This window comes from Citrus clementina, unplaced genomic scaffold, assembly GCF_000493195.1.
Source record: "Citrus clementina cultivar Clemenules unplaced genomic scaffold, Citrus_clementina_v1.0 scaffold_3, whole genome shotgun sequence".
Classification (NCBI taxonomy): Eukaryota; Viridiplantae; Streptophyta; class Magnoliopsida; order Sapindales; family Rutaceae; genus Citrus; species Citrus x clementina.
The window spans coordinates 16,654,441-16,671,851 of NW_006262339.1; the positions used below are offsets into that span (position 1 = coordinate 16,654,441).

Genomic DNA, 17,411 nt, shown 5'->3' on the forward strand with positions numbered 1-17,411 from the left:
TTAAATCATGAGGGGGGAATCCACACCTCATGAACCACGCTCTAATCAATATGGTGCTAAGGGCTTATCGTGCCAAATAATAATAACCTTATACTAGAGAGCCGGTGTAACCAAGGCGGTACTAGACAAGATTAGTATTATTTGTCGACGAGAAGTCAAAACATCCACAAAAACTAGAGGGGAAGAGAAAGTAAATTTACCAAATTAAGCCCATGACACATGTTGAGACTTCACCTTCAACCCAAGCTTGAAAGAAAATTAGCCACTCATAATTGAACTAAGGGCAAAATGGGAATTTATTAAAATACGAAGAAAATACAAGATGGAGAAGGAATTACAGAAAATGGATCTCAAAAATGGATTCAGAGATATCAAATTAGGGGGGGGAGGCCCCCTTTTTATAGATACATGGAGTAAATCATGGCCATCGGATTAAAAACAGTTTGGACGCTCAGGATTGCGCCACGTCATCAGTCAACAGTCCACGGTTTGACCACGCGGATGAATAGTAACACGGTTTGACCCGACTTTGAACAGTAACGCGGTTTGACCCGGATGAACAGTAACGCGGTTTGGTTGAAAATAATCCTGTGTGATGCATGCACCGTACGCGAGATTTTTCGTCCACTGATATGCTGCCACGTCACCATCAACAGTACATAAGAATTTTAGTCCAACAGGATCGTGACACCTCATCAGTCAATGCCACATCATCGGTCAATGCCACGTCATCATCCGTCTATGTGAACAGTGTCGTGAACAGTAACGTATATAGTACCGTACACATGAATAGTACCATACATGTGAATAGTGCCATTTTTCCTTTTATGCTCCTCCTAAGGTTTTCGACCGTCCTGAGTTCAAAAGTGATGTCCGTTTTGCCGTCTGATCTCTCCTTTATTGTGAAATGACTATAATGCCCCTAAATACATAAAATACTTAATTAAAATAAAACACATGTAATTAAATCACAAGAAGGTTAAATATATAAAAGTAAGGGTTGTTAGTAAGACTTAAAATGTAAAATGACGGTTTTCTCCTTTATAAATATGCATTTTCTAACACTCAACACACCCCCCAACCAGCTTATTGCTAGTCCCTAGCAAATAAAGCGAAAACAAAATTCAAATTCAAAATAATTTTTTTTTGTTTTAATAGAAACACTCGTATTTATTCCATCAGATTAATGATAGCAATCAAATAAAAGTATAAGCATTATCTCCAGTCTAAAGCAACATCACACCCACATCAACCATCCACATGAATTAGCCCAGTAGACTTTGTTATAGCTACTCTCAAGAATGACATGTCAAACCCCAAAATCTCACTGGAAGTAGTGATACTCTCACAAATAAATTAATCCCAATAAAAATAGTCACTCCAATGAATGGTAATTGAGAGAGAAAATAATAAAGAAGTGATATCACATGCTCTCACCAAGATGAAATAAATATGCCCTCAGCTTAGAAATAATACGATCTCAAGTCAAATAAAATGTTAGTCAACCCACTTTATTTATCTTTTTTTTTTTTAATTATGCATCACTACATCTTTTTAGCCCATATAACTAGCTTCTACTTCAAACTATAGTTCCCTAAAATCAAGAAGGACTTTTATTAGGACGAAACGTAGGCTAGGGACATGGCTAACAAAGAAGGAAAATAAGGAAAACAAAGTGTATGTTTGAGAAAAATGCAGAGAATTTTTTTTTTTTTTTTTTGGAAGTTGCAAGGTGGATTTCACCTATTTTTATTCTTTTGAAACAACAACTTTTGTTTTTGTTTTTTTTTTATTTGGCATAACTTCACTGAACAAAATAATTATTTACATTTTCTCAAACATAAATAGGTGATGGAACTTATAAGATATCGGGTAATACTCCAAATCGGAGTGGGTCAAGATGATAAGTTGACAAAGAAAAGGTTTTTTTTTTTTTTTTTTTTTTATAGGCTCAAAAGGGTTAACTATGGATATTAAATAAAAGGGATGGCTTGAAAGGCTCAAACGGATCAAAGATGGCCTCTCCATCGTCTTTTAGGGCTCTAAATAATCTTCCATATCTACTAGTTAGATGGGCCTCCAAATGTAGCAACACACTCTTTTTTCTTTTTCTTTTTTCTCTTTTTTTTTTATTTTACAATTTTTTTTTAAGGGTTAACTCAAAAGTAATTTAGAGATCGTGTATAAAATAATAAACTGCTAAGCTGTATAAAGAGTGGGCAAAAGGGTTATTCTCCAAGAAAAATAATAGGCTCAAAAACTCACTTGGTACTTATTATGACATGTTCATTCCTTCAAGCAACTCACATTTGTCTCCGACATCAACATGTAAAGTAGCAAACATAGCGTAACATCACTTAAGACCAAAGATAATACAAATACTAAAATTTGAAATTAATCATGTCATCCAATGTTAAAACAAATCACACATTTTTTTTTAAACATCATTCTACCCCCCAACCTATTCTAAACATGAAAGGAAAATATGCATGCAGAAATGTGAAAATGATGTATAAAAACTAATTAGAAAAGTTACACGTAAAATGATAGAAAACGAAAATGATTTTTTTTTTTTTAAAAGAAGATGCGTTTCTAGAGGAACTACACTCCATATTCAGCCATCTTCGACTCAAAAGTTGGAAAATGTATATTTATAGAGGAGAAATTAAAGAAGAAAAATAAACATAAACACATAATAAAGAAAAAGAAAATGTCTGAATTGTTTTTTTTTTTTTTGATTTTTTTTTTTCAAACAATGAAGATGCGTTTCTAGAGTAACTACACTCCATATTCAGCCATCTTCAACACAAAAAGTTAGCAACAGTTAGTTTCTACAACAAAAAATTAGTAAAAACTTAACCAAAATTCCACAATTGTCGACTATTCCCTCCCCCCAACCAGAACGAAACATTGTCCTCAATGTTTGAAATGAAAGAAGTAGAGTTTAGAAGACATCACCTGGGTGGTGCAACACAGAAGAAAATATTTACAGGCGGAGAGTTAAATCTAATTTGTACTTCTTACTGCGGCTACTGTTACCATCATTATTTGGTCGCTCCAACACAAAGGTCCAGGGGTCTGGCTCCGGTTTATAAGCTTGTAACATATCAAGTAGCTCATTAGCAGTGTGAGCACAAATAAAGAGTTTTTTCGCATTAGAGGGAATGAAATAGTTTTTTATTGCATGGTTAAGAAATGCGATAAAGCCATCATAAAAGTTATTGACATTTAACAAACCGATGGGTTTCTGGTGAATGTGTAGATGGGCCCAAGATGCTAGTGTCATAAGTGCCTCTAGTGTTGCAAGATCTCCTGGAAGGAAAATAAAAGCATCAGCATAATTAAGCATTTCAGTTATTCTTTCTTGCATACCTGAGACGACTAACTCTTCTCCAGTTGATGAGTCAGACGAACTGCCCAATGGTTTTAGGACTCTTGGGATGATGCCTAACACTTGACTTCCTCTGATAAAAGCTGCTTCTGAGACCATTTTTGATAACCCTCGGTTACCTCCTCCATACACCAAGTGTAATTTTCTCGCTGCTATGCTTCGACCAAGATCTATGGCTGCCTCAACGAACTCTTTATGTTTGCCATAGGTAAAACCGGAAAGCACACAAATGTTCTTGAATTGTCTATTGGGAGGAGCTGCCATTGCGATACTTCTAAAAAACAATTTGTGAGTGCTTGACAAAGAAAATCACATTTAAGAGTCTTGGTGATAGTGGGTCATAGTTGTGTATGAGGTCACATGTCCATGTCAAATAACGCGTAAAGCACGTGGCTCGCGAGTCAAAAAGGAAACAGTAAAAAGGGAAAAGCAAACAGTAATAAGGAAAAAGCAAACAGTAATAAAATTATTAAAGACAATAATGCAAACAATAAGACAATAGTGAAATAAAATAATAATAAAGTAAAAGGATATTTACAGGTAGTTGCGACTGTGGCTCACATCTTCCTCTGGTTTTACGTCCAGAAACGGCTTGAACGCCCTCTATGGGTCGAGGATAGGCTTCCTATCCAGTTTTCTTATAAACTGGCAAACAGGGTCGTTTATAGTCAGATTCCCGAGACTATATCGTGCATGCTCTTTCTGGAATAATGGCCATAACTGGAGAATCGCTCCTTGCACATATCCACTGGGATGCGTTTCAAGAGACAAAAGGATATCATCCAATGACTCCTTATTCAAGCCATCCCTAATGAATTGAATTTTATCTTCCCTGTTATCAGACATCATTCCTAAAGAACATGGGTTTCTATCGCAAATCATTCTGGCACACTTGTGACAAGCAACAGAAATTCTTCGAGCTCGTCGTTTTCTTGCATAATTTCCTTTACCACAACCAGGCATGTATGCAATAAATTTTGGAGGTAACTCACCTGCCGATCGTACTTTAGCCTCGATTAACCAACGGATGTCAGCAGGTATGTTATTCCTCATGAGTAATCGCATGCATTCGGACCGAGCTTTATAGATCGTAAGGAGGGCATTCTGAGGAAGTGAAGGGAATCGCTTGTGAAGCTTCGCTAGAATCTCATTTCTGTCCATACCTTCGCCTCAGAATATCAGTTATTATGGGAAACTGAAGTAACCGACTTGATTGTCACAGAGTACCGTTATCCGCCACTTCACCGGGGTAACAAACTAAAGCACACAAACAGAAAAACAAATTAAAACACACAAAGAAAATCAAAATCGTCCTCGTATTGAATTTACCTCAAGCTCCAACTGGATGTCGTAAACACTTCTCTCAATATCTCTGAGTTGGCTTTCTAAACCCTCAACATAGGCTACTAACTCTGGTGGTTGTAGAGCCCAAATGCGTTGTGTTTTACAAAATTGAATCTGCCTTTTGAGATGAGTTTTGACACGTTGAAGTGGTTTAAGAATGTTCAGGAGGAACGGTCTAAGTATGAGACTCATGATTAAAAATGATAAGAGAAAACTTAATGGTAAAATAAACACACTTATGCAAAAACAATTTCAATTAGCAAAAGAATAATAATAACAAGAAAGAAAGAAAAATCAAATCAACGAAAAGAAAAAAAAAATCAATTCAAATTTGGTGGGTCACTCAAATTTATTTTGGTGTCTTCTTCATGTGGTTGGTACTCTAGATATGGCTTTAATCTTTGACCATTAACTTTAAACGTGACACCGTTCTTTGGGTCTTTAATTTCAATTGCCCCATGTGGAAAAACAGTATGAACAATAAATGGGCCAGACCAGCGAGAGCGTAACTTACCTGGGAATAGGTGCAAGCGAGAATTGAACAAAAGCACTTTCTGACCTGGAGTGAACGATTTTCTCATAATTTGCTTATCATGGAAGACTTTCATTCGTTGCTTGTAAATCTTGGCATTTTCGTATGCATCATTGCGAATTTCTTCAAGTTCTGCCAGCTGTAATCTTCTTTCTGAGCTGGCTTGCTGCATGTCAAAATTGAATTTCTTGATGGCCCAATATGCACGATGCTCGAGTTCCACAGGTAGGTGGCAAGCTTTTCCATACACTAGCCTGTAGGGTGACATCCCAATCGGGGTCTTGAAAGCCGTTCTATATGCCCATAAGGCATCATCAAGTCTTAATGACCAATCTTTTCTGTCTGGCCTCACCGTCTTTTCTAATATGTGCTTTATTTCTCGATTGGAGATCTCAACTTGGCCACTGGTTTGCGGATGATACGGGGTCGCCACTTTGTGTGTGATTGAATACTTTGTCAAAAGAGCTTTGAATGCTTTGTTACAAAAGTGGGCACCACCATCACTGATTATTGCTCGAGGGAATCCAAAGCGTGAAACAATGTTGCTTTTTAAAAATGCTATCACCACCTTGTGATCATTGGTCCTACATGGAATAGCTTCTACCCATTTTGATACATAGTCAACAGCAACCAATATGTATTGATGACCAAAAGACGGGGGAAAGGGTCCCATGAAGTCGATACCCCATACGTCAAAAATCTCAACCACTAAAATTGGATTTAGTGGCATCATGTTCCTTCGTGTAATGCTCCCCATTCGTTGACACCTATCACATGAAGAACAAAAAGTGTAAGCGTCTCGAAATAGTGTTGGCCAATAGAAACCACATTGTAAAACTTTAGTCGCTGTTTTCTTAGCACTGAAATGGCCTCCACAAGCTTGTTCATGGCAGAATGAAAGGATATTCTGAATTTCACTTTCTGGGACACATCGTCTAACAATTTGGTCTGCACAATACTTGAACAAATATGGGTCATCCCAAAAGAAATTCTTTATCTCTGCAAAGAATTTAGCCTTATCTTGCTTGGTCCAATGCTCTGGAAGTTTACCTGTAACAAGATAATTAACTATATCAGCATACCAAGGTAATACTTCCACACTCATTAATTGTTCATCTGGAAATGACTCATTTAATGGTAATTGTTCTATAATTGTGTCAAAATGGAGACGAGAGAGGTGGTCCGCCACAACATTTTCTGTCCCTTTTTTATCTTTGAATTCCAAGTCAAATTCCTGCAAAAGTAACACCCAACGAATTAGTCTGGCTTTTGCATCTTTCTTTGTGAGAAGATATTTAAGAGCAGCATGATCTGTGAATATAATTATTTTACAACCAATGAGATATGATCGAAATTTTTCCAATGCAAACACTACTGCTAGCATTTCTTTTTCAGTAGTTGAATAGTTCAACTGTGCATCATTCAATGTCATACTAGCATAGTAAATAACATGGGGAATTCGATCAACTCTTTGTCCTAATACTGCTCCTACTGCATAATCAGATGCATCACACATGAGCTCAAATGGTAATTTCCAGTTCGGGGGCTGAATGATGGGTGATGATGTCAACAACCGTTTTAATTTTTCAAACGCCATAAGACATGAATCATTAAAGATAAAAGGTACATCCTTAGCAAGTAAATTGCATAAGGGTCTAGAAACTTTGCTAAAATCTTTAATGAAACGTCTATAGAAACCAGCATGCCCAAGGAAAGATCTTACTTCTCTGACTGTTTTGGGTGGAGGAAGATTAGAAATGAGATCCACCTTGGCTTTGTCAACCTCAATACCTTTGCTCGAAATGATGTGACCGAGAACAATACCTTGTTTTACCATAAAATGGCATTTCTCCCAATTTAAGACAAAGTTCTTTTCGATACATCTCTGCAAAACTAGTGTTAGATGATGTAAACATTGATCAAACGAGTCACCAAAGACAGAAAAATCATCCATAAAGACTTCAAGGAATCGTTCAACCATATCAGAAAAAATGTTCAACATGCATCGTTGAAATGTAGTAGGTGCATTACATAATCCAAATGGCATTCTCCTATATGCAAATGTGCCAAAAGGGCAAGTGAAAGTAGTTTTCTCCTGATCTTTTGGTGCTATGGGAATCTGATTATATCCTGAGTAGCCATCTAGAAAGCAATAAAATTCATGGCCTGCTAATCTATCAAGCATTTGATCGATAAATGGTAAAGGAAAATGGTCTTTACGTGTGACAGAATTCAACTTTCTATAATCAATGCAAACACGCCATCCTGTAGTTACTCTAGTGGGTATCAATTCATTATCAGCATTTGTAACTACTGTGACTCCTGACTTTTTGGGGACAACTTGCACAGGACTGACCCATGAACTATCAGAAATGGGGTAAATGATACCTGCGTCTAATAGCTTAAGGACTTCAGTTCTAACAACTTCTTTCATGTTAGGATTTAACCGACGTTGCATTTCCCTAGTAGTTTTAGCATTTTCATCAAGGTGAATGTAATGCATGCAGTCTACTGGGTTTATACCTTTAATGTCTGCTATGGTCCATCCTAATGCCCCTTTGTGCTCTTTCAAAACATCTAACAACTTACCTTTTTGTTCGTCATTGAGGGATGATGAGATGATTACCGGCAGAGTGCTTTCTTCTCCCAAAAACGCATATTCCAAAGTGTTGGGCAATGGTTTGAGCTCGAGTTTTGGTGGTGATTCTGATGATGGGATGAGTTTCTTCTCTGATGGTGCTAGTTGTTCAACTCTTGACTTCCATTTATTAGTGTCCAAGGATGGTGCGGAGTCAAGCAGGGTGTTGACCTCATCGACCGATCTGTCAATATCAAAATCCAAACCAAAGTGAGTTAAACATGTTTGTAAAGGATCATCACTAAGGTTTGAAAGAAAAGTATTATCAACTATTGTTTCTATTAAATCCACATCAACAATTCCATCATCTGCACTGTGAGGTTGTTTGACAATGTTGAAAATGTTTAGCTCCATAGTCATGTTGCCGAAGGACAATTGCATATTTCCGGTCCTACATTGAATATGAGCATCTGCAGTTGCCAAGAAAGGTCGGCCTAGAATAATGGGGATGTGCTTCCTTGAGTCCTGTATTGGTTGAGTGTCAATTACAATGAAATCAACAGGAAAATAAAACTTGTCTACCTGGATAAGCACGTCCTCCACAATACCACGAGGTATTTTTGTGGACCGATCTGCAAGCTGTAACACCACTGGAGTTGGGTGTAATTCTCCAAGTCCAAGTTTCACAAATACTGAATAAGGCAACAAATTTACACTAGCTCCTAAATCCAACAAAGCATTCTCAATTGTGTGGTTCCCTATGCTACATGAGATAGTGGGGGAGCCTGGGTCTTTGCATTTTAAAGGAATTTTATGTTGGAGTATAGAACTAACGTTTTCTGTTAAAAAAGCCTTCTTTTGAACATGCATATTTCTCTTTTTAGTACACAAATCTTTAAGAAACTTGGCATAAGATGGAACTTGTTTAATAGCATCAAGCAAAGGGATGTTGACACTTACCTGTTTGAAGATTTCGAGAATCTCACCTGTGGATTTTCCCTTCTTTCCTTTCGCTAACCTCTGAGGAAATGGAGCTTTCGGAATATATTCTCGTGGGTTGGTTTCTTCTCTGTCCTCCGGTGGTGAGTCCTTAGCATTTACAGGTACAATTTGATTTTCTTTTGTCACCGGCATCTCCACTTTGTTGTCAACTTCTTTTCCTTTTCGCAAGGTCATCACTGCTTTGACCTCTCCATGCTGCTGTGGTGAACTGGTACTTGCTTCATGCACTCCTTTAGGGTTAGGCACTGGTTGACTTGGAAACTTACCTTTCTCAACGGTCATTGCCAAGGTCTGAACTGAAGAAGCAAGTTGTCCCACCATCTTCTCGAGGCTTGAAACTGATTGAGCTTGTGAGTTGAAGCCTGCTCTCAACTCATTTCGTAGTCCATCAATGGTGCGGTTTTGTTGCTCAATCGTAGAGTGAGTAACATTCCTGAAATTCTGGAATGCATCCTCCCATGGTCTAGGTTGAGAGTGGTTCTGGTTCTGATTGTATGGTCTAAATGGTGGCTGAGAGGCTTGAGGATTTTGTGGAATTGGTGGAGCTGGAGCTGCTGGTCCGTTCTGTTGGAATCCTTGAGACCATGAAAAATTGGGGTGGTCTCTCCATCCAGGGTTATATGTGTTGGAGTATGGGTTGTAATTTGATGGCTTTCTCATTACACCTATGGCATTGGCTTGATCTGAGTATGAGTCATGGTCATGTGGCTCTGTTGATTTAGCAGTCGATAACGATGCTATTTGTCGAGAGAGACCTTCAACTATCGCTTTGACTTCTTTAATTTCTGAACTTGACTCGCCAATGTGAACCTCATTTACTCCCTTAATTCTTCTAGTATTCCTGAGTGATCGACTCCGTTGTTGGGAATTATCCGCTTGTCGCTGGAAGAATTCCCAAATCTCTGATGCACTTTTTGACATTAGCTCTCCTCCACTTGTTGCCATTAGCCATTCTTGCACATTCGGCAGTAATCCCTCCAAAAAGTATTGGCATTGGTGCCATTTCTCATACCCATGATGTGGACACTTCAAGAGTAGCCCATTGAATCGCTCCCATGTTTCGAAAAATTGCTCGTCCTCTCTCTGGGTAAACTCCGAGATTTCCCTGCGAATAGCATTGGTTTTATGCACTGGGAAATATTTATTCAAAAATTTCGTTACCATTTGTTCCCATGATATGATGCTATTAGCAGGTAAAGTATTTAACCATGAACGAGCTCTATCCTTTAAAGAAAATGGGAATAATCTGAGTTTAACATCATCGTCTGAAAAATTTTCATATTTAAAAGTTTGACAAATGGCATGAAAATCATTCAAATGATTATATGGATCCTCATTTTCTAGGCCGTAAAATGTGGGGAGACAATTTAATACACTAGGTTTTAATTCAAAACTCCTAGCAGCTACATTTGGGTATCTTATGCATGACGTGCTCAAATTAGCTAAGGGACTAAAATAGTCCTTAAATGGCCTCTCCTGTGGTGCTTGTAAATCCATTCCAAATTTATTTTTAATGTGCTTTTGTGTGCGAATTGTTTTCTCAAGTTCAAGGTCTATAGGTTCAAGATTAGGTAATAATGACCTACGACCATGCATGCAAAATAAATAAAATGAAAATGAAGATGGAACAAAATAAATACAAATAAAATAAAGAAGAGAGAGAAATTACAATACTAACCTTATTGCGCTATTACAACCTTTCTATAAAAATACACAAAAATAAATACGTGAAAAAAAAATTAAATTAATAAAATAAACAAAAATTACAAAGAAAAAATAAATAAATTGAAAATTTAAATTACAGAATTTTAAAGAAGAGAAAAAGAAAAGAAATACTAACCTTTATATGTAGATTCACTTTTTTTTCTTTTTCTTTTTTTTTTAATAATTAAAAAAAATACAAGAAAACAAATAAAAGAAATTATTCACAAAAATTAATTCTATGAATTAAAATTACTTACCTCCCCGGCAACGGCGCCAAAAACTTGTTGTGCAAATTTTAATGTACTCGCAAGCGCACGAATCTATTGTAGTATAGACTAATGGTGACGAGTGTCGATCCCACGAGGAGGTGGATTTTAATTGTGTATAGAATTAATTTTGTAAATGAGTGGTTGGATTTTTTGGTGGAAATGATTTGGAATATGCTAAAACTTAAATTAAAATGGCGATAATAAATTCTGAAATTGGAATTGAAATGACGAGAATAAATTGAAGCGAAGATTTATTGAAATGACGTACTTGGGTATCTGGATCCGTATCAACATGCATCATGGGCTAAATATTCCTTATTAATGCCAATTAAATCATGAGGGGGGAATCCACACCTCATGAACCACGCTCTAATCAATATGGTGCTAAGGGCTTATCGTGCCAAATAATAATAACCTTATACTAGAGAGCCGGTGTAACCAAGGCGGTACTAGACAAGATTAGTATTATTTGTCGACGAGAAGTCAAAACATCCACAAAAACTAGAGGGGAAGAGAAAGTAAATTTACCAAATTAAGCCCATGACACATGTTGAGACTTCACCTTCAACCCAAGCTTGAAAGAAAATTAGCCACTCATAATTGAACTAAGGGCAAAATGGGAATTTATTAAAATACGAAGAAAATACAAGATGGAGAAGGAATTACAGAAAATGGATCTCAAAAATGGATTCAGAGATATCAAATTAGGGGGGAGGCCCCCTTTTTATAGATACATGGAGTAAATCATGGCCATCGGATTAAAAACAGTTTGGACGCTCAGGATTGCGCCACGTCATCAGTCAACAGTCCACGGTTTGACCACGCGGATGAACAGTAACACGGTTTGACCCGACTTTGAACAGTAACGCGGTTTGACCCGGATGAACAGTAACGCGGTTTGGTTGAAAATAATCCTGTGTGATGCATGCACCGTACGCGAGATTTTTCGTCCACTGATATGCTGCCACGTCACCATCAACAGTACATAAGAATTTTAGTCCAACAGGATCGTGACACCTCATCAGTCAATGCCACATCATCGGTCAATGCCACGTCATCATCCGTCTATGTGAACAGTGTCGTGAACAGTAACGTATATAGTACCGTACACATGAATAGTACCGTACATGTGAATAGTGCCATTTTTCCTTTTATGCTCCTCCTAAGGTTTTCGACCGTCCTGAGTTCAAAAGTGATGTCCGTTTTGCCGTCTGATCTCTCCTTTATTGTGAAATGACTATAATGCCCCTAAATACATAAAATACTTAATTAAAATAAAACACATGTAATTAAATCACAAGAAGGTTAAATATATAAAAGTAAGGGTTGTTAGTAAGACTTAAAATGTAAAATGACGGTTTTCTCCTTTATAAATATGCATTTTCTAACACTCAACAACAACCAGGATCCTTGTATTTCAAAGCACTATTGGTTAAGAGAATGGAACATACATGTTCTGCTAGAAAAGCTTTCTTTTGCACCTTATGTTTCCTTTTCACCATGCACAGATCTTTCATAAATTTAGAATAAAAAGGTATTTGTTTAATGGCATCCAACAAATAAATGTTGACCTTTGCTTGTTTAAAAATTTCATAAATTTTCGGACTGTGGTTTGATTTCTTTGGCTTGATTAGTGCTTGAGGAAATGGGGGTACAGGAGAGGAGTTGGTTATTTCTTCATGGGTTAAAGGTTCAACAGACTCTTTCCTATTTTCTGAAATTGAATCTTTACTAGTTTCACGAGGGTCCACAATGTGTTTTTCAACCACTTTACCACCACGAAGAGTTATAACCGATTTGACTTGGCTCATAGTTTGGTTTTCTGAATTTCCCATTTGAGGATGTTGTTGATTCTTGGGGTTTTGTTTAGGTTGAGCAGGAAATTTTCCTTTTTCATGCAAGGTCAAAGCAGATGTAAGTTTGAAGATAATTTCTGTCAAATTGGTTAAGGTTTGCATTGTTTGGTTATTGATCGACTCTTGTTTTTCAATAAACGAATGCAATGTGTCTTCCAGAGTTTTTCTTGGTGGTGGGACATATGGTGGGTAACTCTAGAGGTTTTGGAAATTTTGACGTGGAGGAACTGGTTGTGAAGTTTGTGTATGGTTGTCATTTCTCCAACTAAAATTTGGATGGTTTCTCCAACCAGAGTTGTAAGTTTGAGAGTATGGATTTGGATTTGGCCTTTTGAAATTGTCAACGACATTTATTTGTTCGTTCAAACTTTCTCTCAGAGCTGGCAAGATTGGACAGTCCTGCATAGAATGGTCAATAGAATCGCAAACATAACATGAAATATTTTGAACAGACTTTACATGATCATTCTTCTTCGACTCTAATGCTTCGACTTTTCTATCTAAGGTTATGCATGCCTCCACCAGATGGAGATGACTGGGGTTTACTTGATGACTCATAAGACCCAACTGTATCCCAGTGTTGTGCATTCTCTGTTATATAGTCAAGATAATTTAATGCATCTTCAGGACTTTTATCTCTACACTCACCATTACATATCATTTCAATGATTGTCTACTTGTGATGGTAGTCCCTTGTAGAAATAAGACATTAATCTCCATGTTTCAAAATTGTGGTGTGGACAAATGTTAAGTAGTTCTTTAAACATATCCCAACATTGGTAGAGGGTTTCTCATGGTTTTTTAGTGAAGATGGTGATTTGTCTTTTGAAAGAATTTTTTCTGTGGGGTGGGAAGAATTTTTTCATAAATTGTGCTTGCATTTCATCCCAAGTTCTGATAGATCCTGACCTAAGATTTTGTAACTAAGTTTTAGCTTTATTCTTTAATGAGAAAGGGAAAAACTTAAGCCTGATTATGTTCATGCTCCAATTTTGATCAGTACATGTGTTACAGACTTCCTCAAATTCCCTTCAATGCAGATATGAATTTTCAGACTCAAAACCATGAAACGTAGGTAGAAGTTGGATGATACCACATTTGAAATTAAAACGTGATGCATCAGGAGGAAAAACTATGCATGATGGTGGTCCTATTCTAGTAGGATGCATGAAGTCTCTAAGGGTTCTAGGATGTTCATGAAGATTTTACAAGGCCTGGTTATCTTCGTTCTCTGAAAAATTTTCAGCTCCTATGTCAGTCATATTTAAGGGTGGTGAAGGTGATTTCCTAATTAATCTGCCACTATTTGCACGAGACCAACGACGCATGCAATGCTAATGATGTGTGCTGAATCAATTATGCATAAAACGCTAAATGAAGATTGCAGAAAAAAAAAACTAGAAATTAAATAAGCAAAAAAATTATGCTAATGATGTGTGCTGAATCAATTATGCATAAAACGCTAAATGAAGATTGCAGGAAAAAACCCTAGAAATTAAATAAGCAAAAAATGCGAAATAAAAATAAAAAAATTGAAAATAAATAAATTAGGCGTGAAACCAGCCATAAAAACAAAATAATTAAAGGAAACAATCAACAAAATATCATACAGTATTTTAAAACCAGCCATAAAATAAAATATAAAATAAAATAAATTAATATACAAGAATAACTAAACTAAAATTAAAATGTTAGGAGGAAGAACCGACCATATAAATAAAAATAAATAAATTAACAAAATTTAAATAACAGTCAGGCGGTAGAACCGACCATTTAAAATAAATGCGAAAAGTAAATTGCAAAAATTTAAAGAAATAAATTGGGTTTGAGGATTGATTTGTAAAAGTTTCTAGGCTAAAAATCTAAAATGAAGTTTCTCTTCAAATTTTAAGCAAAAACTTGACACGACTCAAAAGTGTATTACTCCTAAATATAAGAGTGTCTAGTTATAATATAACCCAGTGGTCCGGGGTCGAACCACAGGGAATTTAAAATCTGGTTGTCAATTTGTTAAACAAAGAAATTTAATTGCGAGAAAAAAAATTATTTGAAATCAATTTAAAAATAAGCTAAGGTTACGGGATCCACTCTCAGTATTCAAATTATAATTTTAATACTCTCTCATTTTTTTATATTTTGCCTCCCCTTTACCAGTTAATTATTATATCACTTAATTCTTAACTAATTATGTGTGTGATTAATGGTTTTATTCTTGCTATTGTAGCAATTATTAGGTGTTGGTTGCAATCTATATGCTAGCCTCCACTGTGTATTATTTGGATTCAGTATTTACCCATAAAGTGAAACTGTCATTTGGAGCGAATAATAGAGCAGTTAAGTTTTCCATACTTAGATTTTAATGTTTGATTTGGTTAAATTTTAGTATATTGAGTTTTATTTTCATTGTATGCTTTCATATTCAGAGGAGTTAGGATGTATTATGCAACAAAGCAAAAAACAAAGCTGAATTTGAAATGGATGTTAGTCTAAGTAAGGATATAAGTGATATGTTCATTTTGACTAAGTTTATAGCTTGTGGTATAATATAATTGATACTAAAACTAATTTCATAAATTTATAGTGCCCTCAGCAATTAAGCGATTTTGAATGTGTGTATTTTGTTATGAAGTACATGCAAGACATTGTGCAAAATCCGAACATATTAAAGCAAAATGTAAGCTTCAAACCTCTGCTTTGTTAGTTATTTTAACTATGAACATTTTGTTTATATCATAATTTTCTTTCTCATTTTTCTGTAATTGAAGTTCAAGGAGATAACGGAGTACATAGATGAGGATATTTTAAAGGTTCGTGTGAGTGGCTGAATATGTGGCTAACTTAATCACTAGTTTAAGAAAATAAGTAAATATCATTTGTTTGTTCGTGTTTTATAATTAAAGGTTCATGATTAGTGTGCTGTATATGATGTACGATGCGCTTGTTCCTTTATTACTTTCAGGAATGTGCCTGTGTTGGTTTGATTTTGTTGTAATTAATTATAAGTCTGATTGCCTCTTATTGCTACTGCTACTCAGGCAATTAAAGATAGCAATGCTGCTGCAGCATTTTCTTTTGCTGCATTTGCCTTCAATGTTTTGTTGCTACTCAGGCCGAGGGATAGAGCAATGTTATTGCTACTGCTTCTTATTCTAGTCTATTTGCCTTATTAACTGCTACTGAAGTTGTTGCCAAAACAAGTTGTTGTTTTCTTTGTTTGGAAATTATCTATATTTTTTCTAATATTATGCTATTCAAACTATATTTGATGAATTTGGTTGTTGAACCAATTTGGTGAATTGTATGTTGATTGTTAAATGTAGAATGGAGCTTGATGACATTTGTTAAATGGAGATTATTGGGTTTTGAATCTAACATTTGTTCCATAAATATTGTTGAAAATTGTTGTTTAATGGCTTTAATTTTAGACTATTAGTAATTGTAATAATGAAAATTTTATTATTTTTTAAAATTTTCAAAAATCTATTGACACAAATTTAGCATCTACAAATATTAATATTTTTGAATCACAACATAAATGATACTAGCGCATCAAAACATGCTTCATACCATAGAATCACTATATGCGTGACTGTATAGAATCACAATTATTTTGGTATTATCGAATCAAAAACTGTTTGACACTGTAACATCAAAGCATAGGTGATGTTTTAAATATAAGCATTTCTTTGATACTAAGGTGTCATAGAATCGTTGATACAAAAAATGTGTCAGAAAATTTCTTGCACTGTGATTAGTGACACTAAACTTGGTGTCAGTAAAAACTGTTACTGATACCAAAATAGTATCAGAGAAGACCATTTTTCTACTAGTGTATATAATTTTTTAAAATATCAATCTTCACATTAGGATCAACAGTAGCCTAACTTTTTATTTTACTAAAAACCCAAGTGGAATTAACTTTCACTATCTTACTAGTAAATCTACACTTATGCTTCTTATTGCATTCTCGCAATATGAAACTAGTTCCATCATTCAATTTTACACCAACCACATACTATGAACAGTCAACCTCTTTACAAGTACCCACAAATCTTCTTAGCTCACTATATGTTGTTTTAATAGCAAACAATTTCCTAACCATCACCACATGCAATATCTCTCTAAAATGAGTAATATCTCTAAACACATACTCTGATTTTAGTCTATATTTCCCATTAGCACCTACGTTGTACTTATCTTGCTCTAATAATTAGTCAATTGGATAGTGAGAGCTCAGTGTCATCATCAAAAGAATTGACCACCCTTAATACCTTTTTATTAGCATCAGATAGATTACCATCTGAATTAGAATTCAAGTGGCTGCCTTTACTTGTTTGAGTATCCCAACTTCCCTCACTGTCCTCATCAATAAAAACAGGTTCAGCAGCACTATTAAGTTTAGCTTGGATGAATTTCATATCAACATCATCATCACTGCCAACCATTCTATCTAAACAATCAAATAGCAATTCATCCTCACCAGATTTATTAGCCCAACAACAGCTTGACCTACAATAAAAGCATGTCCTTCAGCAGAGTCATTCAACTAAGTTATTAGTTTGTCAGGCAAGACAACTTCTAGGTTAGTCAATAATGCCTGTAATAAGGAAGCATCTAGAAATTAAAGGTAAATTATTGATACAATTTCAACTATAAAAGTATTGGCACCCAAAAATAGATGAATTTCAAGCAAATACATTAGCCTTAAAATCTAAATGCAGCGTAACCTTAACCT

At 35.6% G+C, this 17,411-nt stretch overlaps 1 non-coding gene and 1 pseudogene across 1 annotated transcript; one reads left to right on the forward strand and one right to left on the reverse strand.

Moving 5' to 3' along the window:
* Nucleotides 1–3,994: 3,994 nt before the first annotated feature.
* LOC112099620 lies at nucleotides 3,995–17,121 on the reverse strand (annotated as a pseudogene).
* Nucleotides 9,857–9,960, forward strand: LOC112100556. Its single transcript, XR_002906924.1, has one exon. It is a non-coding gene; the product is annotated as a small nucleolar RNA R71 (small nucleolar RNA).
* Nucleotides 17,122–17,411: the final 290 nt, after the last annotated feature.